A 26119-nucleotide genomic window follows, 5' to 3' on the forward strand; every position below is an offset into this window, starting at 1 on the left:
CTGGAACACATCAGTGCAAAGTGAATTCCCATTCCCTTAGAAATAGAATGGGATGGATGGCAGTCCTCCAGATAAAGGACATTTACTATCCCATTCTGGCAACCTTTAGTCAATGAATCCTTGTTGGTGAATTGTTGTCATGGGAGCTGAAGGTTTGGTGCCTGATAGATATTATAAAATGTACCCTCTTACACCAGTGCTGCACGATCCCAGAGCCACTGAAATTCAGTGTTTTAAATATGTTTGTGGCAAGGGAGGTGTTTGCCCAAGTAATGCAAAATGGGAGCTTGAAATTCATCTATATAGCACCAGAATTTCTCTCTCTATCTCTCTCCCTCTCCCTCCCTCCACCACCAGCCCTGTGTCGAGCTGCAGTGTCTATATTTGAGGGACTCCCATTATTAATCCACTATTCAGCCTGCTACCATTTTGGGTTTGCACCTTCCCATTAATGTGCATGATTAAACATTGTAATGTTAACCCCTAATATACTCGCTCATATATTCCTATTTTTAACTTATTTTGAACTATGTACTTAAGCAACTACTTTTATCCCTTTGCTGTATTCAAGAATTGGATCTAGGTATTTGTACTTAAGATGTTACCATAAGAAGGCAGACATTGAAAAGGTTTTTCACTGTACTCCTATAATAGGACACACATGACAATAAAAGGATATTCTATACTCTATATGGTATAAACTGCACACCTGAGAGCCAAAGGAAGAAATAACAGATATGAACTTTCCATGTAGGTCACAATAATTTTCCACTTCTCTGTCTGTTTCTTACAGCAAATATATGACAATTGTGATTCTCTCCAGGGGGAATTGTGGCCTTTCAAAATGTGTCTCTGTCTACATGGTGGGCATGGCAGTAGCTGACCTAGTTGTCATGATTTTCATTGTGATTGTGTACTTGATATTTAATTATCACTTTCCATATTCCTTTCTGTCTTACACTGCTGTATGTAAGTTTGTCTTGTACATAGTTTTCGCTACTCTAGATATGTCAGTGTGGTTCACAGTCACATTCACATTTGACCGATTTGTGGAAAGAATTTCTTGACTTTTTTTAAAATAAGGAGCACGCTAATTCAAACCAAAAAATAAATATCTCAAAACTAAAATGATGTTTTGACTGGTTTGCTGTATATGTGAATGTCAATCATCTCGAGAATGAGATTCTGACCTTGTCATAGTGGCATGGCAGCACGGTGGCTCGGGGCTTAGCAATGCTGCATCACAGTGCCAGGGATAACAAGGTGTAGAGCTGGATAAACACAGCAGGCCAAGCAGCATCAGAGGAGCAGGAAGGCTGACGTTTCGGGCCTAGACCTTTCTTCAGGAACATGCCAGGGACCTGGATTTGATTCCAACTTCAGGCAAACATCTGTTTGCACGTGCAACCCATGTTTGCATGGGTTTCCTCCAGGTTTCCTCTCACAATCACAAGATGTGCAAGTCAGGTGGATTGGCCATGCTGTCCAAGGGTGTGCAGGCTAGGTGGATTATTCAAGGAAAGTACAGGGTTACAGGGAATAGAGTGGGGGTGCTCTTCAGAGGGTCGATGTGGACACGATGGGCCGAATAGCTTACATCCACAATGTAGGGATTGTATGATTCTGTGCTGAAAGTAAGTGAATTCAAACTGTTCACCACGTCAGGACAGCACTTGCTATGATGTATCGGTAGTATCAAAGTAGGCCAATAGAAATTCGCTAAAAACTAGCTGTGAAAGTGAACATATGCCCCTCAAGGCAATCATGTTACTTCCATTTGGAAGTATGACAGAAGTAAGAATCATGACTACGGTTGTGTCTAAGAAAGTATCACAGCAAATCCATAGAATCCTTTGAGCGTGGAAATAGGCCATTCAGCCCAAATAGGCCACACCGACCCTCTGAAAAGCATCCCACCCAGCCACATCCTGCTACCCTATCCTTGTAAACCTGCATTTCCCATGGCTAACACCTTAACCTACGCATCCTTGAACACTATGGGTAACTTAGCACGGCCCTTCCACCAAACCTGCACATCTTTGGACATCTGTGGGAGGAAACTGGAGCACCCTGAGGAAACCCACACAGACGCAGGAGAATGTGCAAACTTCACACAGACAGTCGCCCAAGGATGGAATCAAACCCAAGTCCCTGATGCTGTGAGGCAACAATGGTTATGACTGAGACACTGTGCCACCCTCAATGTAAAAACATATACAAAGTGGTACGGTATTTTCTTGATTCAAATAGGACATCAATATGAGAGTTGCACAGCGAACAGAATACCAATCTGTTCATAATTGAGGAAATCTGTTTCGATTTGTAAAGTTGGTGGGAAATTGCTGACCAACAGCATGAGAATGTGTGCTGGGCCAAAAAAAACACAATTGTTGGGATGGCGAGAATGGACCTGAGGTGTCAGGTTGCAGACAGAGAAATCTCTGCTTTTACACACCCTGAAAACAGAGTTTGAGGTTTGCGATTCTTGCAACTGGTGCAAAATACTGAACATCACATTAAACAAAGAAAAGAAAAAGGTAAAGTGGGATTCTTCCCTAGAATGGAAAGATGGCATAATGGTAATGATACGGAATGAATAGTTTGATCTACCTGTACTCATAACAAAAATAAAACTTTGTAAACAGGAGTTAAAATCTCAGCATGGTGAGTGGGAAAATAAATTTCAATTGCATACAGACCATGCTGCTCTTTTATACTTATTTAACCTGGTAGAAGTCTTGCTTTTGCTACATTTCACTGAATACTAGGTAATGGAATAAGATGTAAAGAGATAGGAGAATCAAAACAGCTAAAAAGAATCTAGCAAAATGAAGAGAGAAATGGAAGTTTTCAGATGGTTTCTAATCCAGGGAAAACTCTTACTTTTCATATTATAAGAGTCCTTCTTCCATTTTACGAGAAAGATTTTTGTCACTTCATCTCTTTCTCTCGCCCAATGACAGACATTCCTCCTTTTTACATCCTACATGTTTCCACTTGGAAAACTGTTCCATTTAACTCCCCTCAGTTTGTTGAAATGTTTATGGAAAGTTAACACTGATTTATTTTTCCAACCAGAAATACTTCCTGAGCTACTCAGTGGTTCTCTGCTTTTTCTGTTCTATCTTGTGGCAGATAAGGTATGGAAACTCTTTGTCTCACCACAACCCAAACATGGGGCAGAGGTATTTTAAATACTTCAATTTGTTTAACTTTCATGATGCTTAACTCAAAACTGGGAGGGCATTCACACTAGTCAAGCAACAACCTCACTTAATCATGCTCATGGAATGATGCTGTGCCTGAGCGATAATGCAAGAATTCTTGATTTCACCAACTCAGGACATTTTCTTAATAACCATCAGGACAGACGTGGAGGGACAACAGAATATGTTTGGAACTGCATTCCCCTGCATGTCCACACCATTCATTCCAGAATCATGAAATCTCATGGCAACATCTGAAGTATGGGACAGATAACCTGCTGTAAAATCCCATCTGTTCCATCCTACTCACGGGTGATGACGCTGTGCTCCTCCATGTTGAACAGTCTGTGGAGGGAGCACTATGGCAAGGACTGTGCATGCACTCTCAATGTAGGACCTAAATGTCCATCACCGACAGTCATTTTATAGCATCGGTACAGACTGGTGTAGTTGAGTGCAAAAGGAAATTGCTGCTAGACTGCACTTGTAGCAGGTGTTGAGGGAATTTAGAAGGACAGAGAGTGGTGCATATACAGAATGGGCTGCCAGAGAAAGTGGTTGAGGCAGGTACAATAGCAACATTTAAATAACATTTGGATAGGTACATGCATGGGAAGGGTTTAGGGGAATATTGACCAAATGTGGTTTGTTGTAACTAGCTGAGTGGGCACAATGGTCAGCATGGATCAGTTGGGGCCAAAGGGTCTGTTTCTATACTGTAATTATTCTATGACTCTATGACAAGTGCAGCATATCCAAGGCAAGAATATCATTACTTAGGAAAGGCAAGGTTTCACAGTACCGTGTGGGTGTTCGCAATGAGCCCTGGGGAAATACAACACCATCTTTTCATTGGATTCTACTCTCCCTTGTTAAAAAAAGGGACAAAATGGAAAATAGATTCTTTATTGCTTGTGTTATGAAGAATGCTGATGTTCTAACTGGTCAAGGAGGACCTCAGACTCACATGTCGCTTGATATGTATTCTTTTATTCTTTTCATTTGACAAGATGGTCTTTCACTGAAACACTACTGCGCAATGCTATAGGTCTGGTCTCAACAATAAAAGAGCAGTTAATTAAGCAAAAAAAAACAGAATAAATCAAGCTACGCACAAGTAACACACTTTGAAAGATTTTAACACACACAGTAAACAGACAACACTACATCCATCCCAATGGCATACCTTCACACACCAGAGAATTGCCATCTCTGTCACTGATATAACTTTTATTTAAATGTTGGTTTCATTATCTGGGCTTGAGAGATTGGTAGCTTCTTCCTTAAGTATTCACTTAACTTTGAATCCAACCTTCTCAGCATCAAATAACACTTTATGATTCTAGGAATTCTGGAACACAGCAGAGTGGGGTTTGATCGAAGAGATGGGAGATTCTGAAGAAGGGTCTAGGCCTGAAACGTCAGCCTTCCTGCTCCTCTGATGCTGCCTGGCCTGCTGTGTTCATCCAGCTCTACACCTTGTTATCTCAGATGGGAAATGGGGTTGGATGGGTGGTGGAGACAAAGCAAGAGGCAAAATATCTGGGACTTGTGGGTGGGGTGGAGAGATCAGGTCCAGGGACAAAGAGTCTGGACTGAGGGGATGGTGAGGTCAGGCCTAGAGGCAAAGAGACTGGGTCTGGGAGTGGGAGGGAGAGTTTGGGACAAGAGATGAGGACACTGGGACTGGGGGGTGGAGGTGTGGAGAGATAAGGAGAGCGGGCAAAGAGATTTGGACTAGGGAGGGGGATAGATCAGGAAAAAAGAGGTAAAATATCCTGAAGAAAGGTAATACCCAAAACAATGACTTCTTACCTCCAGATGCTGTCTGGCTTGCTGTGTACTTCCAGCTACCTGTTTGTCTACCTTGGAATCCAGCGCCTGCACTGTTTTGTCTCTAAAAAGATTGTGACTAGTTAATGGAGAGATCAGGGTCAGGGGAGGGTGGGGTGTGAAGTGACTGAGATGGAGGTAAGTGTGAGTGATCAGGACAAGGGGCAAAGAGACTGGAAGTCAGGGTGAGAGAAGAGATCTGGACAAAGGCAAAGAGTTTGGGTGTGGGAGGGAGATCAGGACAAGGGGCAAGGAGACTTGGACTTGGCCTAGGGCTGTGAAGAGATCAGAACAAGGGGTGGCGAAACTGGGACGGGGGAGAGGGAGAGAAATCAGGACAAGAACAAAGAGACTTGTACTGGGGAGGGGTGACAGAAGATGTCAGTGGACTGATCCTAACTGGGTAGGAAGAAATCATGACAGGGGAAGAGGTCAGGACAGGGGAGCAATACATAGGAAATTGGAAAGCATGAGAAGCAACAAAAACAAATTGCTGGAAAAGCGCAGTATATCTCAGAAATCAGAGTTAACTACTTGGTCCAGTAATCCTTCCTCAGAACTGATGTTAGTGAGAGAAAGGTTGGTTTTTACACAGAAGTTAGGAGAAGAGGTGAGGAGTGAATGATAGATGGAGATAGGGCCCAAAGAGAATGAAAAACTGTTGGACAGACAAAAGAGTGGATTACGAGCTGCTTAGGAAAATGAATAGCTGCTAAATATTCGTGGCCACCAATGGGCTGTGTGTAATAGCAGACCCTATTAGAATAATGCCTGTTGTGTGGGAGTTGGGTGTAGGATATGGGACAATGTGTCTCAAACCCTAAAATTTTATTGAGTCCAGAAGGCTGCAGGGTTAGGGTTAGGGTTAGGGTTAGGGTTAGGGTTAGAGTTAGAGGAAAATGAGGTGCTATTCTTCCAGCTTGCACTGAGCTTTGTAGGAGCACTGCAGCAAGCCTGAGACAGAGATGATTAGCCAGGGAACAAGGTGGCGTGTTGAAGTGGCAGGCAACAGGAAGCTCTGGGTCATTTCTGCGCAGCAGTCACCCAGTCTATGGTTTGTTTCCCCAGTGTAGAGGAGACCAAATTGTGAACAGCGAATGCTGTAGACTAGATTGAATGAAGTGCAGGTAAAGCTCTGCTTCACCTGGAAGATGTGTTTGAGCCCTTGGATACTGAGGAGGGAGTAAGTGAACAATCAGGTGTTTCGACTTCTGCTGTTGCATGGAAAGGTGTTGGGAGTAAAGAAGGATTATACCACTATGTCCCAGAGGGAACAGTTCTGCAGAAGGCTGACAGTGGAGGGGAGAGGAATATGTGTCTGGTGGTGGCATCACACTGGAGGTGGCGGAATTGGTGGCTAATGATCCTCTAATTGTGGATGCTGGTGGAATGGTAGGTGAGGACAAGGGGGACCCTATCGCTGTTGTGGGAGGCAAGAAAGGGGGTGAGGGCTGAAGTGAAGGAGATAGGTCGGACCCAGGTGGGGAATCCTCGGTTGAGGAAGAAGGTGGGCCCTTTGTTGAAGTTGGCTCCATGAGAACAGATGCGACTGAGATGGAGGAACTGGAAAAGTGGAATAGAGTCTTTTCAGGAAGCAGGGTGTGAGAATGCACAGTCAAGGTAATTGAGTCGGTGGGGTTCATATTGGCAGTTGGTGGTCAGCCAATCCCCAGAAATGGAAACAGAAATGTCAAGAAAGGAAGGGCAGAGTCAGAGATGTACTAGTTAAAATTGGAAGCTAAATTGATAAGCGTTTCCAATTCTGGATGGGAGAGGGAAGGAGTACAGATGATATCATCGATATATTGAAGAAAGAGTTGTGGGGTGACCCAGAATAAGACTGGAGCAAGAAATCTTCCAAGTACCCTTCAAAGGGCCAGGCAGTAACTGGGGCACATGTGTATGCCCATGGCCAACTCTCTGACCTGAAGAAAGTGAGAGGAGTTAAAAGAGAAGCTGTTCAGATTAAGGATGAACTTGGCCAGGCGGAGGAGAGTGGTGGTGGATGGGAATGGTTTAGGTCTTTGTCCCAAGCAGAAGTGGAGAGCCCTGAGACCATCTGATAGGGGAAAGACATGTAAAGGTATTGCATGTCCATGGTAAAAAGGAGGCGACTGGGCCCTGCAAACTAGAAGTTCTGAAACTGACATAAAGCTTCAAAGGGATCATGGAATGTAAGTGGAAAAGGGACTAGAAATGAAAGCCTTCTTTATAAACACATCAATGTCCAAAGCCCAAAAGGAGTTCATTCAGCCCATGACTGAAAACATCCCATTTTTGGGTTCTCGGCCCATAACCCTGGAGGCAATGTTAATGCAGTTGATGATCTATAAATACTGTTAAAATGTTACGGTTAAAGCACATAGGAACATGCAGTGTGTCTGCAATGTAAGTTGCTGGCACATGGTGCACGTGTGAAGCTGACATGGCACAGATCCATATAACAAGGACTGATCACTGCTGATAAGTATGACAGATGTCAGCATTAAAATGTGATGTAAGGGAAGGGCAAGGCAGGGATACTGCATGTTTTAGATATGTTTAAAGTGAGTGAGTGCTAAGACAGCAAGCAATCAGTCCTGAGATGCAGCCTTATCATTAGTTGGGTGCCTATCTCCACATGCACACTATATTCCTGCAGCAACATTGTAATGATAGGTGCAGATGCACATAAAATTATAACAGAGAACATAAAACAGTACAACACAAGAACAGGCCCTTCGGCCCATGATATTATGCCGAACATGATGCCAAATAAAACTAATCCCTTCTGCCTGCTGTTATTCCATATCCCTCCATTCCTTACATGTTCATGTGCTTATCTAAAATTCTCTTAAACTCCCCCATTGTACCTCCACCACACCCCTGGCAGTGTGTTCCAGACACCTACCACTCACGAAGTAAAAAACATACACCTATCATCTCCTTTGAACTTCTACCAATTCCAAACACCTTACTTTAAAAGCATGCCCCCAGTTTTAGACATTTCAACTCTGGGATAAAGATTCTGACTGTCAGCTCTAGCTATGCAGCTCATAATTCTACCAACTTCTATAAATGGCCCCCTCAGCCTCTACTGCTCAAAAGACAACCCAAGTTTTTCTAGCCTCTCCTTATACCCCCATACTCTCTAATCCAGGCAGCATCCTGGTAAACCTCTTCTGCACCTGTCCAAAGCCTCCACATCCTTCCTGTCATGTGGCGACCAGAATTGAATGCAATACTCTAAGTGTGGCCTAACTAAAGTCTTATAAAGCTGCAACATGACATCCTGACCCTTGCACTCAATGCCCCTACCAATAAAGGCAAGCATGCCTTATGCCATCATTCCCACCCTAAACGACTTGTGTGACTATTTTCAGGAGCTATGCAATAAAGTGCTGAAGAGTACTACTTCTGAGTACTACTGAAGATTGGAGTTGTGTCTGATGTGGAAGGTGTTGTATGTGAAGGTGAGATTGTTGTTCACGGAGCATGCCCTGAGGTGTTGGTTCCATGTGTCCAAGATGGAAGTCCAGAGGAGAAAGCTGCGACCCAGAATCACCAGGCATCTGCTCTGATGCCGGAAATTTTCTGAGTCTGGTCTCTATCTATCGAGTGCAGGAATTGGAACCTGCTTATGAATGAAGCCAGATTACATAGAAACAAAGAAGATAGGAGCAGGAGGAGGCCATTTGGCCCTTCACATCTGCTCTGCCATTCTCCATGGTCATGGCTGATCATCCAACTCAATAGCCTAATCCTGCTTTCTCCCCATACCCTTTAATCCCATTCGTCCCAAGTGCTATACCTAGTCACCTCTTGAATACATTCAATGTTTTGGCATCAACTACTTCCTTATGGAGGTGACAACGAGAAATAATCCCTAATAGGCAGTTTGCCACTCCCTAGCGAGAATCTCATCTCGATGTCCGGGACTCTGTGAGAAAATACAAGTTGTTGCTCCCAATGCCAAGAAAGGTGTCACTCAAATTCTCATCTAAAACGCCCAAATTCATGCCATGTTTTTGAGGACTGTGGGATTCTGTCCTCTGATTTCTGTCTGCCAATCCATTCTCAATCCATGGTTGTATATTGTAAGTAACATCGCCATTGTCCCAAGAGGATAATTGGACTGCTTTCTCATTAGAGACAGAGGCATCTGGTGGTGGCTGAACTGAGGGGTCAGTACACCTCATGTGAGGGGCGAGAAGATGCAACTTTCCTGGCAAGCTCAGGCTTAACACGTAAACTTAAGACAGCTTCATTCATGCTCATGTACCTACCACATTTTCCTTGACTAATTGATCTGTTAAATCCAATCAGCATAAAGATTATGTTTACATTCCCGTGACATGGCTTGGTCTATGATTCTTTCATAGCTTGTGTACAAAACAAATTGTATCTGTTCCTGTAAAGAAGAGAGAGAGAGAAAAGAAGCTGATCTGTTGGGAAGGCACAGAAGACAACATATAATGTGCAATAGACTCACTGTGGTAAACATTGTAAAATGCATCAATCACAGTTCAATATTAGTTTTGAAGTTGCAGCTAGGCAGCATCTCTACTATCAATCCACATGAAGTGGCTTGGGAAAATTCCAGAATTCCAGAACTTGCAAGTTGCTGATGTGACAACGTTATTTAAGAGGTTATTTTGTCCTGGTTTTTCAGAGAGAGATTGAATAAGAGGTTCAGAGCTGGCTTGTTAAGACCACTTTAGTAAACAGCTTGGGAGGTCTTAGTTTTTTTTAAAAAAAATAGCCTGAATGGGTGTGGCCAGCTCTCATAGATCAGGATTTCTGGGTTTTGGTTTCTCAGTTGCATCAGAAGCTATTTGGGTCTCAACACAGTCGGAAGCTTCAGTGAATGCCTCCTGGCTGCTACTGTCTCTGAATTTTCCCTTGATGTTTTCTCCTCCTCGATTGGAGAACTACATGTGAGAATCTGTGTCTGAATTTTCCTTCTTTGCTAAGGGGTGTGTTTATGGGATGTTACTTTATTGGAACAGTTAATTATTAATAGTCACCGTATCTATAACACTGTTAAGGTTCCAATTATTCTATATTCCCCTTTCTTTAGTTGTATTTTAAGTACAGTGTTTAAATAAATCGCGTTTTGCGTAACATTGAGTAGTTTGACCAGTCACATTGCATCTGGAACAGAAAATTCCCATTTTCCTTTAAAAGTGAGAAAAGGTAAGGATCTAGGCTACCTTCTTCAAGTATTTTGAGGGGTTCTAGTCTGGTCCGTAACACTGACAAAATGTAGATTTTGTCAAAGATTTTCTTCTTGCACTCATCACATAAAACTTTTCACTGTGCCTAAGTATATGTGACAATACTAAATCAAATCAAAACAAAAAAAAAATCATCAGGACAATTTGCAAGAATGCCAATTTAAGGGCAAGAGCAACGTTGTTTTAGTGTATGAAGAAAGATTATTGATTGGTTGACAGTTGGATTCTCGTTGGTTGAGTTGCTGCCAGGGAGTTCAAAGTAACCATTATCCTGCAGGATAGCCTTGATGTTTTTCTATTTCAACATCAAACTTGTTCAGGACCCCACTGTCTGCATACAGAAATGATACTTGCATGCATTGTGCATATTTAACTCCACAAAACAAGGTGGAAGTCTTTCTCTGATTACTATTTCTCAGTGCAATACCTTGACCAATCAGAATCAAGCTGTTCGGTTTAAAATTGAAACAAAGTCTTGAAGTTAACTGTCAATCATCATCAACTGGTTAATGTCCTTGGTAACACCTTAACTAATCAGGGCCACGTCTATCAAATTTCTCTTTTGGATGCTGTTCCTCTTTCTCACTTGGTAGTATGTCCACATATTTAATAGAAACACAGAAAAGATTGTTAGTTAAGCAGGAACTTCACTGCTGTATCATTGCAATTTAACCAGTGAACAGTGTACTTTATTGGGCAATTGCACCAGGTGGGGGTTCCCAGAGTTCATCAAAGCAGGGGTACCCTGTCTGCTGGCTTATATATTAATCCTAGTGACAGGTCTACTTTATTTGGAGAAATATCTTTGTGAACTGTTTCCATGTAAATACTAAGGCTTACAATTGTCATTGGCATTCCAGCAAAGTATTTATTAAATGAAGGAAAAATCATTTTATACACCACAAGAAACATGGAGCTAGGTTATCATCACAAATGTGAAAATGGCAGAAGTGGCTCAACGTTGGAAGGCTTTTGTTTACATGCAGGATGTCTCATCTCTGCAGGGGCGAGTCTGGAAAAACACTGGGTTTCATGCACAGACCTTTTAGCGGGTATGTAGCCATTTAAATCACCAGCTGCCTTCACTGAAATGGGGCTTTGGCATAGCATGAAAAACAAACTGCATGCAGTATCAGGTTCAGATTATATGGATACATTAGATTAGCCAGGATGTCCATCTGGATAAATAAGGATATGGTTCCACAGCATAAAAACGAAAAGAACTGTGGATGCTTTAAATCAGGAACAAAAACAGAAGTTGCTGGAAGCTCATCAGGTCTGGCAGCGTCTGTGAAGAAAACAACGGAGTTAACGTTTCGTGCCCGAGTTCTGAGGAAGGGTCACCGGACCCAAAACGTTAACTCCGATTTTTTCTTCACAGATGCTGCCAGACCTGCTGAGCTTCCAGCAACTTCTGTTTTTGTTCCTGGTTCCACAACATGTTTGGATTGTCCTTTTGGATTGTCAAACAATCCATGAATTTGCAATAAAAATGAACAAATTCATTGTAAGTGTCAAACTCAAATTTCGAAGCCAAATGTTTGTGCTCATATGGGATTAGTTGGAGGAATTTGAGTATATTAAACTGATTGCTTCTACCAACTGGAGTGTTCTACACAGTGACATTCACTGATCCATAACATTATGGAGTGTTGACATGGCTTAGGATGCACTCGGGGAATAAGAGACTGTTTGCAAGTCACAGGGAGGCAGAGAGGGTATGGTGGTGTGAGTTGTGAGATCTGGGGCAGCACCGTGGTTAGCACTGCTGCCTCACAGCGCCAGGGACCTGGGTTTGATTCCACCCTTGGGTGACTGTCTGTGTGGAGTTTGCACATTCTCCCCGTGTCTGCGTGGGTTTCCTCCCACAGTCCAAAAATGTGCAGACTATCCCCTCCTCCCACCCCAAGCCGCACCTCCATCTCCTACCGACCAACCTCATCCCGCCCCCTTGACCTGTCCGTCCTCCCTGGACTGACCTATCCCCTTCCTAACTCCCTACCTACACTCACCTTTCCTGGCCCCATCCCCGCCTCTTCGACCTGTTTGTTTCCTCTCCACCTATCCTCTCCTCTATCCCTCTTCTATCCGCCTCCCACTCTCTCCCTATTTATTTCAAAACCCCCTTCCCCTCCCCCTCTTCTGATGAAGGGTCTAGGCCCGAAACGTCAGCCTCTCTGCTCCTATGATGCTGCTTGGCCTGCTGTGTTCATCCAGCCCTGCACCTTGTTGTCTCGGATTCTCCAGCATCTGCAGTTCCTACTATCTCCAAAAATGTGCAGGTTTGGTGGATTGGCTGTGCTAAATTGCCCATTGTGTTGAGGGATGTATGAGTTATGGGGGTAGGGTCTGGGTGGGATGTTCCAAAGATCAGTGTGGACTTGGGCTGAAGGGCCTGTTTCCACACTATAGGGATTCTATTAAAAAAAATTTAGTTTAACATGGTTTGGATTCACACAGATGGAGCATGGGCGGATTGTTTGGGAGGATGGAGTGTTTTAGTTCAGTTAGCTTGTTATTGATCTTCACCAAAGTGCCAGAGCACAGACAGGTCTTGCATCAAGATCGCATCTATAGCAGGCAGCAACTCTTTACGCTCTGGAGTTGCCTGCGCCTATTCCAGACTTTACAGATTGGAAGTCTGACCTCTGGTCTTAGTTTATCTCAGTTAAGCCTGTGGAGCCAGGACACGTCCCATCCCTGCACTCTGAATACAGCAGAAAACATCTGTTCGCTGCCAACAGAAGCCTTCTGCTAAAGTAAATGGACTTCAATGGCTTTTGAGGCAGCCACTGTTAGGAACAGCAATTTAAAACATTAGCCTGCAACTTCATTCACGACTTTGAGTTATAGTTGAGACAGTATTGCTTTGATTTTCCAGTACTGCTTCTTGTAGAGATAAAAATACATTTAGACCAAATTTGAAAATCCTTGTGATCAATTATTGTAGCATTAGTGTTGGAGAAAGAGTGCAAAATGCTTTACTGCACCCTGGAGGTAAATGAGATACTCTAAAGTCAGTAAAGAAGTGTTATTACATTTATGTAAAGTGTTGGTGAGACCACACCTGGAATATTGTGTCCAGTTTTGGTCTCCTTACTTGAGGAAGAATTTGGTGGCACTGGAGGCAATTCAGAGGAGGTTCACATGTTTATTCCAGGGATGAAAGGGCTTTTGTATGAGGATTGGTTGAATAGCTTGAGCTTGTACTCACTGGAGTTCAGAAGAAATGAGGGCTTGATCTGATTGAGATATAAAATGCTAAAGAGAATTGATACGGTGAACAGTCAATGTACGTTCCTCCTTGAGGGACAGTCTCAAACAGGAGGGCATAGGTTTCTATGGTGCTCCTGTTTCCTCCCACAGTCCAAAAATGTGCAAGTTAGGTGGATTGGCCATGCTAAATTACCCACAGTGTTCAGGGATGTATAGGTTAGGTGTGTTAACCATGGGAAATGCCAGGGTTACAGGGATAAGGTAGAGGGATAGGTCTGGGTGGGATGTTCTTCAAAGGGTTGGTGTGGACTTGTTGGGCCAAATGGCTTGTGTCCACACTGTAGGGATCCTTTAAAAAAAAAATAAAGTGAGAGGAGGTAGATTCAAAACTGAGATGAGCTGAAACGACTTCTCAGAGGGTTCTGATTTTGGGGAGCTCACTGCCCCAGAACGCAGTGGACACAGAATCAATCAAAAGATTCAGGAAAGAAATAGATAAGTTTCAGATGAAAAGCATGATAAAGGACCATGTGGGCCGGACAGGAAAGTGGAGTTGAATTTAAAGATAAGATCAACCATGATCATGTTAAATGGTTAAATGGTGAAATGGGCTCAAAGGGCTGAATTGCCTATTCCCACTCCTAATTCCTATGTAAGGGAGGAGGATATTAATTGATATGTGACTGACTTAATCTGAATATTGTGGGCATCAAGAAATGGAGGATAATGTTTTTCAGAGACGGGTCTGTCCTGAGAACAAGAGATCCATGTTTTAGAGCACATAGAGTCATGGAGTAATATAACATGGAAACAGACCCTTCAGCCCAAACTGGTCCATGCTGACTATGGTGCCCACTCAGCTAGTTCCAATTGCCCACATTTGGTCAATATCCTTCTAAATTCTTGCCATCCATGTATCTATCCAAATGTTTTTTAAATGTTGCTACTGTACCTGCCACTTTCTCTGGCAGCCCATCCCATATACACACCACTGTCTGCGTGAAGAAGTTGCCCCTCAGGTCCTTCTTAAATCTTTGCCCTCTCACTTTGAATCTCTGTCCTCTAGCTTTCAATTCCCATCTCTGGAAAAAAAGACTATATGCATTCATCTTATCTGTGCCCCTCATGATTTTATACACCTCAATAAGGTGACCTGTCATTCTCCTACATTCCAAGGAATAAAGTCCTATCCTGGCCAACCTCTCCCTATAACTCAGGCCTACTAGTCTTGGCAACATCCTTGTAAATCTTCTTTGCACACTTTCGAGTTTAACTATGTCTTTCCTATAACAGGCTGACCAAAACTGTGCAGAATACTCCAAGTGCAGCCTCACCAACGACTTATACAACTGTAACATAACATCCCAACTCCTATACTCAATGCCTCAGCCAGTGAAGGCCAGCATGCTAAATGTCTTCTTCACCACTCTGTCCACCTGTGACGCCACTTTCAATTAACTATGTTCTTATACTCCAAGGTCCCTCCGTTCTACAACTCTCCTCAGACACTTACCATTTATTACATCATTACTATCTTGGTTTGACTTTCCAAAGTGCAAAATTGACAAAAGTGCATTTGTCAATCTTCAGACCACTTTCCCACCTGATCAAGATCCCTCTGTAATTTTTGATAACCTTCTTGGCTATCAGCGATACCTCCCAACTTTGTATCATCCACAAAGTTACTAAGATCCCTTGTACATTCACATCGAGATCATTTATAATAAATAATAAATAACAAAAGTCCCAGCACTGACCCCTGAGTGAAGAAGAATCTACTCTCAAGAAAGCTGGGTGTCATGTGCAGATATTGTGAAGAGATGCATCATCAGCTGAAGAATATTGATGGGAGGAATGATGAGGGTTTGCACTATGATGGGTGATAGCTTAGAACTTCAAAACTCAAAAACAATGCAGAAAAGATAGAAACTTCAACAGAGCTATTTCGGCTGGAATCCAATAGGGTTGATCAGATAGTTGACAGATGATATGATGATTGCTGGTGTCGTGATTGTAATGAGGTCAGCCAGATGTACATAATAGAATATGAGTTCCCTGATTGACACTGTTAATCGTGCCCGATCAGGAGCCCTGGCTGACAGATAGAAATAGGTGTGTCAGGGGTTCTGCTCACTCTAAGAGCTGGCTTTGGGCTAGCTGGACCAGTGTCAAATATGATGCATGTGTAAATAAAAGGTGACTCGGTGATGGAATACTGGCCTTCATGGAGTTATTTCAGTGGAATGAGAGATAAACATGCCCTTGAGGAAATTTGCTCGCAACACCATCTTTCAGTTGGAGTAAGCATTTCTGGTATCATGGCGCTATTTGGGAAGTTTGACCCATTCAATCCCACTGTCCAAGACTGAGCCCAGTATGTAGAAAGAATGTCATTTTTTCCAGTCAAATGACATTGGGGCAGATGAAAAGCAATGAGTAATTCTCCTGACAGCATGTGGAACCACAGCTTTTTCAATTATTAGGAGCTTAACATTTCCCGAGACACCAGATATTAGAGGCTTTCAAGAGTTAATGGATTTGGGTAAAGAATATTATGACCCAAGCCTCCTCTAATTCTATGATACTATTGGTTTTACTTGGCATTTCAAGAACCAGGGGAATCCATGTCGAGATTTTTGATGAGGATACGATGATTGGCAGAGGTATGTGACTTTGGTTTAAACATTAATGAAATGCTGAGAGAACATTTGGTATGTGAGATTAATGATGTAACCATGCAAAAGTGCCTAGTTGCTGAAGCTGAACAGGACATTAAACAGGCTCAACACCTGGCTTTATCATTGGGAAATGCAGCAGTGGAGCATATGAGTGTCAGGGGATTCAAATGGAAGTGGACAGCCTCGCCAGGGCTGACTGAGCTTGGGGGCACTACTTGAGTGAAGGCAATTGCATCGTGTAGAGTATATTGAAAATTGTGTAATTAAGCTAAACAGAACCAGGGTTAAATTGCAAATACTAATGCAGAAAGGGAACTTGCAAGTCCAGTTGAAATCAGTTAGAAGCAGACATAAGCATATTTCCAAACAAACCGTGGCTTAGACCTTGTGGTTGGGATATGGAGAACAGTTTGTGGTTTAAGGGAGAATCAAGTAAAAAAAATGTAGGACGGCACAGAAAGGCTGTTGCTGCAGAGGTCTTAACTTGTAATCACGTAATCAACACACAATAAGAAGCAAAGGCAGATATTTAAAAAGATTGTGCACTCGTTCCTTTTTATTTCGGGAATTGAACACATAGCCTCACTCAGGAAATATCCGGAGCAGAGGGACTCTAGGTTAGTCCACAGCAAAATCCCAAAACAAAGCCAAGCCTTGGTCAAATGGCTCGCATTTTCTTTTGGATCCAGGCTAGCAGACCATTGTAGTTGTTGCTGGTTTGCGGTGACAAGACAGCAAAGGAGTCCCACTCGGCCTGACTTGAGTAGGGAACTCATAAGGTGGTATCCAGGAGAGTGCACACCCTGGAAAGTCCGCCTACAGCTGGTTTGGAACAGTTAAATTGCTTAGCAACATCCAAATCAGAACCAATCAAAATAAACGTCTGGTTATATGAACACCCAAGTTCTGATAGAGGTCAATACAGGCAAGGGAAAAAAACAAAGAACAAAGAAAATTACAGCAAAGGAACAGGCCCTTCAGCCCGTTCCTTTATCGGTCATTACGGAGCCACTCCTTAGCAAAATATGCTCTAGACTCAAACCCGGACACCCCCACCCCCGACAGACAGAAACACACACACACACCATGCCCCATGATACGTTCTCTGGCGTCTCCTTTTATCGTAAATACTGCCACGCCTTCTTCCCAGGGGCTGCGCAAGCGCAGTATTGCCTGTTGCCCGACGTCGGGGGCGGGACCTTGATCGCCAACGTGATGATGCAGTTCCTGCCTGTTGTCGCGGTGGAGTTTCCCGGATGTGGAATTAGTTCCAATTAATCAGTGAGATGGTGGCGGTCGCGCAACAGCGAACTTGTGAGTATTACTGTGTGGTCTGTGGCTGTTTTTCTCATGGTAGCTGCTTTTCCCTTTCTACACGATTGTGCGCTGTCTGCAGCTTACTCAGTGCCCAATTGCCCTACTTCCCTTCCTCAGGTGATGATTAGCGGTGAAATGCCTGTTAGCCTCTGGCATTGCACTGGCCGGCCTCTCAACTAGCTGCCTAATTTTACCACCATCTTATGTTCAACACTCTCAACCAGCGCAGCCACCCCCCCGGCCGCAGTGAATACTAGATATTCTTTCTGTTGGATTTTAAAGCTGGTCAAGGGATTTCTCTTTAGGCCCAGGTGTACAGTACTACCGACATGTTTCTTCCCCTTGGGTTTAATTTGATGATTCTAATTCTCAAAGCCACAATCATGCTGTTGCGAATTTGTATTTCATTCCCCCCTTTAAGACTCGGTTCGAGCAATTTGTTTCAGCACGGTGGTCCGGTGGTTAGCACCGCTGCCTCACAGCGCCAGGGACTCGGGTTCATTCGCACTGTCTGTGTGAAATTTGCACATTTTCCCCATGTCTATTTGGGTATTCCCCCTCACCGGCAGTCCCAACATGAGCAGATTAGGTGGATTGGCCTTGTGAATTGTAGGGATGGGGCGTGTCCGAATGGGGATGCTCTTGGGAGAGTCGCTGCGGACTCGATGGGCCTAGTGTCCTGCTTCCACACTAGGGATTTTATAAATGTTGTATTTGCTCTTTTCGTGTTAACCGGTGTGTCGGTTTCTCAGTTGGATGGAGGACATTTTCGAAATTTTTTGTTTTTCTATGTGAACATGTGTTTCTTTATCAGTGTGATGAATTGTATAAAATTGATGCTGAAACATAGTCCGGATTGGGGTTGTTTGCAAGACAGCATGTATGAACATTTGTGCAGCTGCACATATGAAGGTCGAACGTTAAGGTTTGATTATTTATTAGGTATTGTATGACATTGCATATCTATTCCGGTTTGACAGCCAAGAAATATCTGAATCTGGACAAATGTACGTGCCGAGTAAATCGATTTCATTACGAAAGCCTATACATTCGTTCAGAAAATGGATCGCGACGAACGTGTATTCACTTATCTGCTTCTTGCATATGCAGAAAGGCTTTTCAAAACTAGAGATAATGTTTAAATGTGCAATTAATGTCAGCATTACTGTTTTTTTCCATACATCTGGTGTACTGCAGTCTACAGCACAGAAGTCTTTTGTTTCAGTTTCAATTCTGCTTTTGGCTCATTGTGTCATTATGTCTTCCTTTCAGTACATGGAAAGCCTTTGTGCTTTAGATTGCTTCCAGAAAGGGGTCAGGTTTGAAAGGATTTAGAAAGTGGATCGTAAAGAATGGATGGTTTAATTTTTATTGCATGTTGTATAATTAGATAACTGATTTAAAAATACTAGAACCTGGTTTGTATTTGTGTTAACTACAATCCAAATTGAACAGTTGGCATTTGTGGCTTATGGGAAATGCTGAATTTGAGGACTATTAAAATTCTTGGTGACATTTGTCCAGGTTATATTGGTTTCCTGTACAGTACATTAGAGAGAGGCTAAGAAAAGCTTGCAGATTGCTTTTCTATTTAGTATACACTATTCTTTCCAGCATGGTTTTAAATTGGTGGTCAGTACTGAAAGATATGCACAGATTTGTTTTTGGATGGTTTGTTTGCATTTTTCTTATATTTGTGACTTCTATGACTCAGCATGTATAATTGCAGCTAGCATAAGCCATTAACTATTTGAGATTTGCCATTGTGATTGATGAAACCTAACCACTTTACTTTTCCTGGAAATTTTAAGTTCTCTTCACAATGAAAAGATTGGACAAAAAAAATCAGTCCAAATCCTAAATTGCATATTTCCTACAAATTCTAGGTCATTGCAATTCAATGAGCTTTAAATTATTTGAGGCTGACTGTTGCTGTTTTCTGACTGAAAGTAGGACCAGTAGCAGAGAGTCATTGTCATGCAGCACAGAAGAGGCCCTTTGGCACTTCGGATTTGCGCTTGATCTATTTATTCTAAAACTATTTTCCAGCACTTGATGCATAGCCTTGAATCTTACGACATTTCAAGTACTCATCCACGTACTTTTTTAAAGATTCAAAGGTTTTCGACCTCTTCCCTCTTTCTGGGCCGTGTATTCCGGACTTCCCCCACCTGCTGGGTGAAAAAACATTCCTCAAATCGCCTCTAAACCGCCTGGCCTTCACTTTAAAACTATGCCCTCTAGTTATTGACCGTTCATCTCAAGGGAGCAGCTGCTTTCACGCCATCCTGTCCCTGCCTGTAATAATCCTATACACCTCAATCAGGTTTCCCGTCAGCCTTCTCTGCTCAAAAAAACAACCTGACCCTATCTAGCCTGTCTTTGTAGCTAAAATGCTCTAACCCAGGCAACAGCCTAGTGAATCTCTTCTGCGGCCCCTCCACTGCAATCACATCCCATGGCAACCAGAACTGCACACTGTATTCCTGACTAAAATTTTTCACAGCTTCAATATAACCTCCCTGCTCTTATAATCTATGCGACAACTGATAAAAGCATGTGTCCTCTGTGCTGCCTTAATCACTTTGTTAACCTGTCCCGCTTCCTTCAGGTATCTCTGCACAAGCACCCCAAGATCTCTGTTTTTCTGACCTTCGTAGTGTCCCACAATTCATGTCTTGTTACATCTAAAGTGCATCACCTCATTTTTCAGAGTTTAATTCCATCTGCCATTGATCTGCCCAACCTGTCTATATCTTTGTGTAACCTAAGATCTTCTCGCTGTTAGCTACGTGTCCGATCTTCATGTCATTCACAAACCTATTTATCAACTCCCTCACATTCTCATCTAATTGGTATTGTATGAATCATGAGCAATCAAGGACCAGCACTGATTCTTGTGGTATGCCGTTATATAGCAGGCCCTAGTCACACAACAACCTTCAATTGCCAGTCTGTCTCTTAAGGCTAAGCCAATTTATGAGCTATCTTGCCAAGTTACCATGCTTTTACCTTCTTTATCAGTCTCTGATGTCAATTATAGTCCCTCCCATAAAGGGAGTCATCCTTTTAGCATCCTTCCTGTTGAATGAATTTCGATGGATGCAGGCCTAAACTGCCCAACCTTTTCACAAAGAACACCTTGCCGCTCCCAGTCTCTCTCTCTATCACTGGGTTCTGCAACTCTCTGCTTTGAAATAGTATGTTGCATTTCTATTCTTGCTGCCAAAATGGACAAGTTCACATTTTCACCAAATTGTGCTTCACCTGCTAATTTTTTTGTCCTGCCATTTCAGACGTCTAAATTCTTTTGATCGTTATGACCTCCTCAACTTATTTTCCTACCTTTGTTGTGTCATCAGCAAATCTAGCAACCATACCTTCAATCAAGTCATTGATATAAATTCTAAATTGTCGACATCTTATACACTACTTCACACACTGGCAATCTGAAAACAGCCCACTTATTCCTATCCTGTACATCCTATTAGCCAATCAGTCTATGTGTAGTACATCAACTGGTTATCCTTTAATGACATTACTTTTGAGTAAGAAACAAAATAAATTCAGTGTATGTATGTTCAAAATAAATTAGTGATTTCCTTTTCACAATACCACATTGACTCTGCCTGACAACATTAAGATTTTTGAAGTGCCGCACTATAATCTTCTAATAGTGGATTCTAGCATTTTCACTGTGACAGATGTTAAACTAACTGACTTGCAGTTTCCTGCTTTCTGTCTCCCTCCTTTCCTGAACAGAGTTGCCTAATATTTTTCTGGTGGGACCTTTCTAGACTCTGAGGAACTTTAGAAAGTTTTTAAAGACTTAGCATCCAGTATATTGACAATTCATTTAAGACCCTAGAATGAAGTCCACCAGGGCAGGGGAGACTTGGCAGGGTTTATTTCTAATATTTCCTTAATGCTCTTTCCCTGGTGATGGTAATTGTTTTGTTTCTTTCTCCGTTCATGTTCTGAATCACAATTACTTACGGAATATAATTTGTATCTACTACAGTGATGAAGACTAACATAATGCAGATTAATCAACAGATACTTTTTTCTAAATTCCCCATATCTAAAAGTGTAGACTAAATGCCAAGAACATAAAAACAATAGTAGGCCACTCAGTCCTTCAAGACTGCTCTGCCATTCAATAAGATCATGGCCAATTTTGACCTCAACTCTGTATTCCTGCAAATTCCTGATGATTGTTATCCCCTATCCTCTTGGTCATGAAGAATTTATCTACTTTTGCTATTGAGGGTGAGAATTTCAAAGACTCACCACCTTTGGAGAGAAAACAATGTTTCATCACTTCTGTTTTAAATGGGCACACCCTTATTTTTACGCTCTGACCTGTTCTTTTAGATCCTCTAACAAGAGGAAGTGTCCTTTCTGCATTCAAGTCCTCGCAGGATGTTATGTTATAATTAATTCTGCTGACTGTTCTAAATTCCAGAGGATGCAGGCTGAGCCTGTCCAGCCCTTCCCCATAAGGCAATCTGCTTGTTCCAGGTGTTAGTATGGAAAAATTGTTTCCATCCTTCCATAATTATGATGACCTGTACTGTGCACAGTACTCCTGATTCGGTCACATCAACGCCCTGTACAACTGAAGCATAACCTCCCTACCCTTGCGTTCAGTTTCCATCACAATAAACCATGTCATTTTAATTGCATTCCTGGTTACTTGCTATACTTGCATACTAACTATTTTTAATTCATGTGTTAGGGAACCTAGATCTCTCTGGTTCTCAGAGCTCTGCTAATTTAGGTAATATGTTTGTCCATTTTGGCAGAAAGATGGAAAATTTCACACTTGCCGACATTGTACTCCCTTTACTATATTTTTGCCCACTCACTTCACCTGTCTATATCCTTTACTGGCTCCTTATGTCCTCTTCACAATCACTTTCTAACCTATCTCTGTGCCTTTGATCCGTGCCTTTGATCTCTTTTTTTCCAGATCATTATACAAATTGTAAAGAGTTGATGCCTCAGCATCAAGCCCTCTGAGCCACCACTCATGACATCTGCCAACCTGAAAAGGATCCACTTATTCCTACACTCTGCTTCCTGTTATCAAGCCAACGTTCTATCCATGCCAATATGCTATCCTAAACAACATGAGCTTTTCTTTTCCACAATAACTTTTGACGTGGCACCTTATCAGATGCATTCTCTGAATCAGGATGCAATAAATCCTCTGGTTCTACTTTATCTACAGCACAAGTTGCTTCTTCAAAGAACTCTAATAAATTAGTTGAATACGATTTCCCAAAGCCATGTTGACTCTGCCCGATTATCATGAACTTATCCAGGTGCCCTGTTATAACATTTTTAAAAATAGTATGTAACGTTTTCCCTTTCACAGATGTTCAGCTAACTGGCCTGTAATTTCTTGCTTCCTGCCTCCCTCCTTTGTTTTTTAACTAAAGGAATTGCATTAGCTGCTGTCTAATCTAAAGGAACCTTACCTGAATTTAATGAATTTTGGAAAATTGAAACCTATATGCCGACTATTTCACTGATTACCTATTTTTAAGACCTTAGGATGAAATCGATTAGGACCTGGGAACTTGTCATCTTGCATTTCCAGCAATTTACTCAGTACTATTTTCTTAGTAATTGTAATTTTCTTGAGTTCCTCTCTCCCTTTCAATTCCAGATTTACGGCTATTTGCAGGTTGCTGAAAAGACCAATGCTGACGACTTTTTTTTTTTCAAATACCTGTTGAACCTCCCTCTCCTTTTATGTTTCTGGATAGCTTTCACTCATACTGTAATTTCCTTAGCCTTATAAATTTTAAAATTACTCTTTGCTGTTCTTTATATGTCCCTGATGCGGAAATCAATACTAGAAAGCAAACCACGTTATTTCGTGAGTTCTCACAAATGCCAATTTAATCCCTAAAATGACCACTATCTAAGATAAAACAAACGCACCAGATTTCAAAGATGCCCCAGCTCCCACATCTGTCCAGGAGCTTAAGCCATGGCTTGGGCTGGTAAATTATTATGGAAAGTTCATTCATGACCTCCCATTCATTCTGGCATCTTTGCACCAATTCCTAAAAACTGGAGTCAGCCTTGGAAATGATCTCCAAGACCAGCCCTAGCTTTCAATGAAGAAACAGCTAACATCCTCTAAGGTTTTGGCACACTGTGATCCCAAGAAAGATCTGCTATTGACATGCAATGCCTCTCTGTACAGCTCATAGGTGGCCCAATGGAGAGGAGTGCCCAACAGCTTATGCATCCAGGACTTGGGTTGATTTGGAATATAAATACGCCCAGATAGAAAAATGAAGATTGGAGGTCATATGTGGAGTCAGGAGGTTCCATCAATACAATGATGGACCAAAATTTGTGATAATCACAGACCACAAACCCCCTTCTTGGTCTGCTGAAAGAGGACAAGGCAGTACCGCCCATACCTTTGGACCACATTCACCAGTTGGCTCTAATGCTAAGCACTTATAAGTTAGAACACCTTTTCGGAGGTTGAGTAGTGAATGCGGATGCATTGAGCTACCTCTCATTAGTGGATACAGCACCTGAGGTACCTCCAATGGAACAGTCTGTAATGAAATTAAATTTTCTGGACACCCTCCCGATCACAGCTAACAATATTAGACTTCGGATACAGAATGTTTGCACATTCTTCCCCTGTCTGCGTGGGCTTCCTCTGGGTGCTCTGGTTTCCTCCCACAGTCCAAAGATGTGCAGGCTAGGTGGATTGGCCGTGCTAAATTGGCCGTAGTGTTTAGGGATGTGTAGATTAGGTGGGTTATAGGGGGATGGATTTGGGTGGTGCTCTGAGGGTCGGTGTGGACTTTTTGGGCTGACGGGCCTGTAGGGATTCTTTGAATCATGGAACTACAACGTAGACAACTCCAGGGCAGGTCAAGTCTGATTGCCCTGGATTGGGGGTGTGAGTGTTCAACCAATATCACCCAACTGTGATGTTGGACCCAAAACTCTGCCCAATGAGAAGGGCAGTTTCATACAAGGGACAAAGTTTGGCGCAAGAATCATGGAAATGACCCTGCATGGGTAAGAGGCATGGTCCACGTGAGTTCAGGATCAATGACGTATCGATGTTCGAGTAGGTCCAATGGACCTACGTAAGCTTATGGACCATTTGAAAGCTGCAAGTTCTCAAATGGAGTGGGAGAAAAACGTGCCCAGTCCCTCAGAACCAGTGAAAATGCTACAGGAACCTGTGGATTCATCCTCTCCGTCAAATGCTGTCAAGTCCTCTGAATAAGAGACGGGCATGATAGAAGTAGCTGCCTCGATGCGTTTACCGCTGGAAGAAGAATGGAATTCTACCCAGACATTCCTGGTGCAAGAGGCGAGCTCCCGTGTATTACATGTCACCCATGACAGATGCCAAGTCAGATAAGCTGACCTGGTGCTAAAAACCCCCAGGAGGCTCTCCAAGAAAAAGGACCTACTTTGTCCACAAACTCGGAGGGTGAGAGATATGACTTAGACTCCCTACAGTGTGGAAACAGGCCCTTTGGCCCAACAAGTCCACACTGACTGTCACAGCATCCCACCCAGACCTATCCCTCTATAGCCCACCTAATCTACCCTTCCCTGAACACTATGTAATGATTATAATGAGGCTAGCGAGCTGGACATCATAGAATATGGATTCCCTGACTGGACCAGATTAATCCCAGTCAGGGAGACCTGGCTGACATCTAAAAATGTTGAGTGTCAGAGATATGACATTCTCTGGTGCCTGACTCTGTATGAGGCAATACTATAGACAAGGACGGTTCATGTATAAATAAAGGGTAATGGTGATGGGATACCAACCTCTGTGGAGTTATTTCAATTAAGTTTGCTCACAACATGAAAATTGGTGTAGCTGTGGCTCATGAGAAAGGTTATCAAAGGTTACAGGAAGATACAGATCAATTGGAAAGTTAGGCAAAGAAATGATAGATGGAGTTTAATCTGGACAAGGTAATGTCTTTTGGGGTGTCGAATGCAAGAGGAAATTATAAGTTAATGGCACAACTCTTGAGCATTACAATACAGAGGGATCCTGGCATACAAGTTCATAGCTCCCTCATAGTAGCAACAGAAGTGGATGAGGTGGTCAAGGTGTACAGCATGCACGCCATCTTTGGTCAGGACATTGAGTATCGAAATTGGCAAGCCATGTTGCTGATGTTTTAGTTAAGCCATATTTAAAATATTGTGGTTGTGCAGCAGTTTCGGTCACCACACTATAGGAGGCATGTGGAGGTGGCTTTGGAGAGGGTTCAAGAAGAGATTCACCAGGATGTTGTCTGGATTGGAGTGTACTAGCTATAAGGAGAGGTTGTACAAACGTGTTTTCATTAGAGCATAGGAGGCTAGGTGCAACCTGATAAAATTATGAAGTATGAATAGCAGTAGAAGCAGATATGTTGAGAGTTTAAAAGGCATTTGGAACAGACCATGTGCAGACATGGAATTAGTTTAGAATGGCATCATGGTCAGCACAGACTAGTGGGCCAAAAGGCCTGTTCCTGTGCTACACTCTGCTATGTTCTATGTCCCATTGAACAAATTAGAGATGAAAAAAAATACCTGCCATCATTTTAAATAAAATATGAATATTTTGAGGATATTGACACAGTGGTTA

The 26119-nt window shown here is 42.5% G+C and overlaps 1 protein-coding gene and 1 long non-coding RNA gene across 2 annotated transcripts in view; one reads left to right on the forward strand and one right to left on the reverse strand.

Annotated features, from left to right (window-relative positions):
* LOC125487097 overlaps positions 1-17332 on the reverse strand; it is a 37004-nt gene extending 19672 nt beyond the window's left edge. The window contains exons 1-2 of the long non-coding RNA XR_007265645.1: positions 17235-17332; positions 9305-9429 (exon numbers count right to left, since the gene is read on the reverse strand). This is a non-coding gene — a long non-coding RNA (uncharacterized LOC125487097). The remainder of the gene's footprint in view (positions 1-9304; positions 9430-17234) is intronic.
* A 59-nt stretch (positions 17333-17391) lies between these two features.
* Positions 17392-26119, forward strand: part of herc1 (HECT and RLD domain containing E3 ubiquitin protein ligase family member 1) — a 333814-nt gene continuing 325086 nt past the window's right edge. The window contains exon 1 of the mRNA XM_048617017.1: positions 17392-17463. The gene's annotated coding sequence lies outside the window, so the exon portion shown is untranslated. The remainder of the gene's footprint in view (positions 17464-26119) is intronic.

This window comes from Rhincodon typus, chromosome 36 (genome assembly GCF_021869965.1).
Source record: "Rhincodon typus isolate 14 chromosome 36, sRhiTyp1.1, whole genome shotgun sequence".
Taxonomy (NCBI): Eukaryota; Metazoa; Chordata; class Chondrichthyes; order Orectolobiformes; family Rhincodontidae; genus Rhincodon; species Rhincodon typus.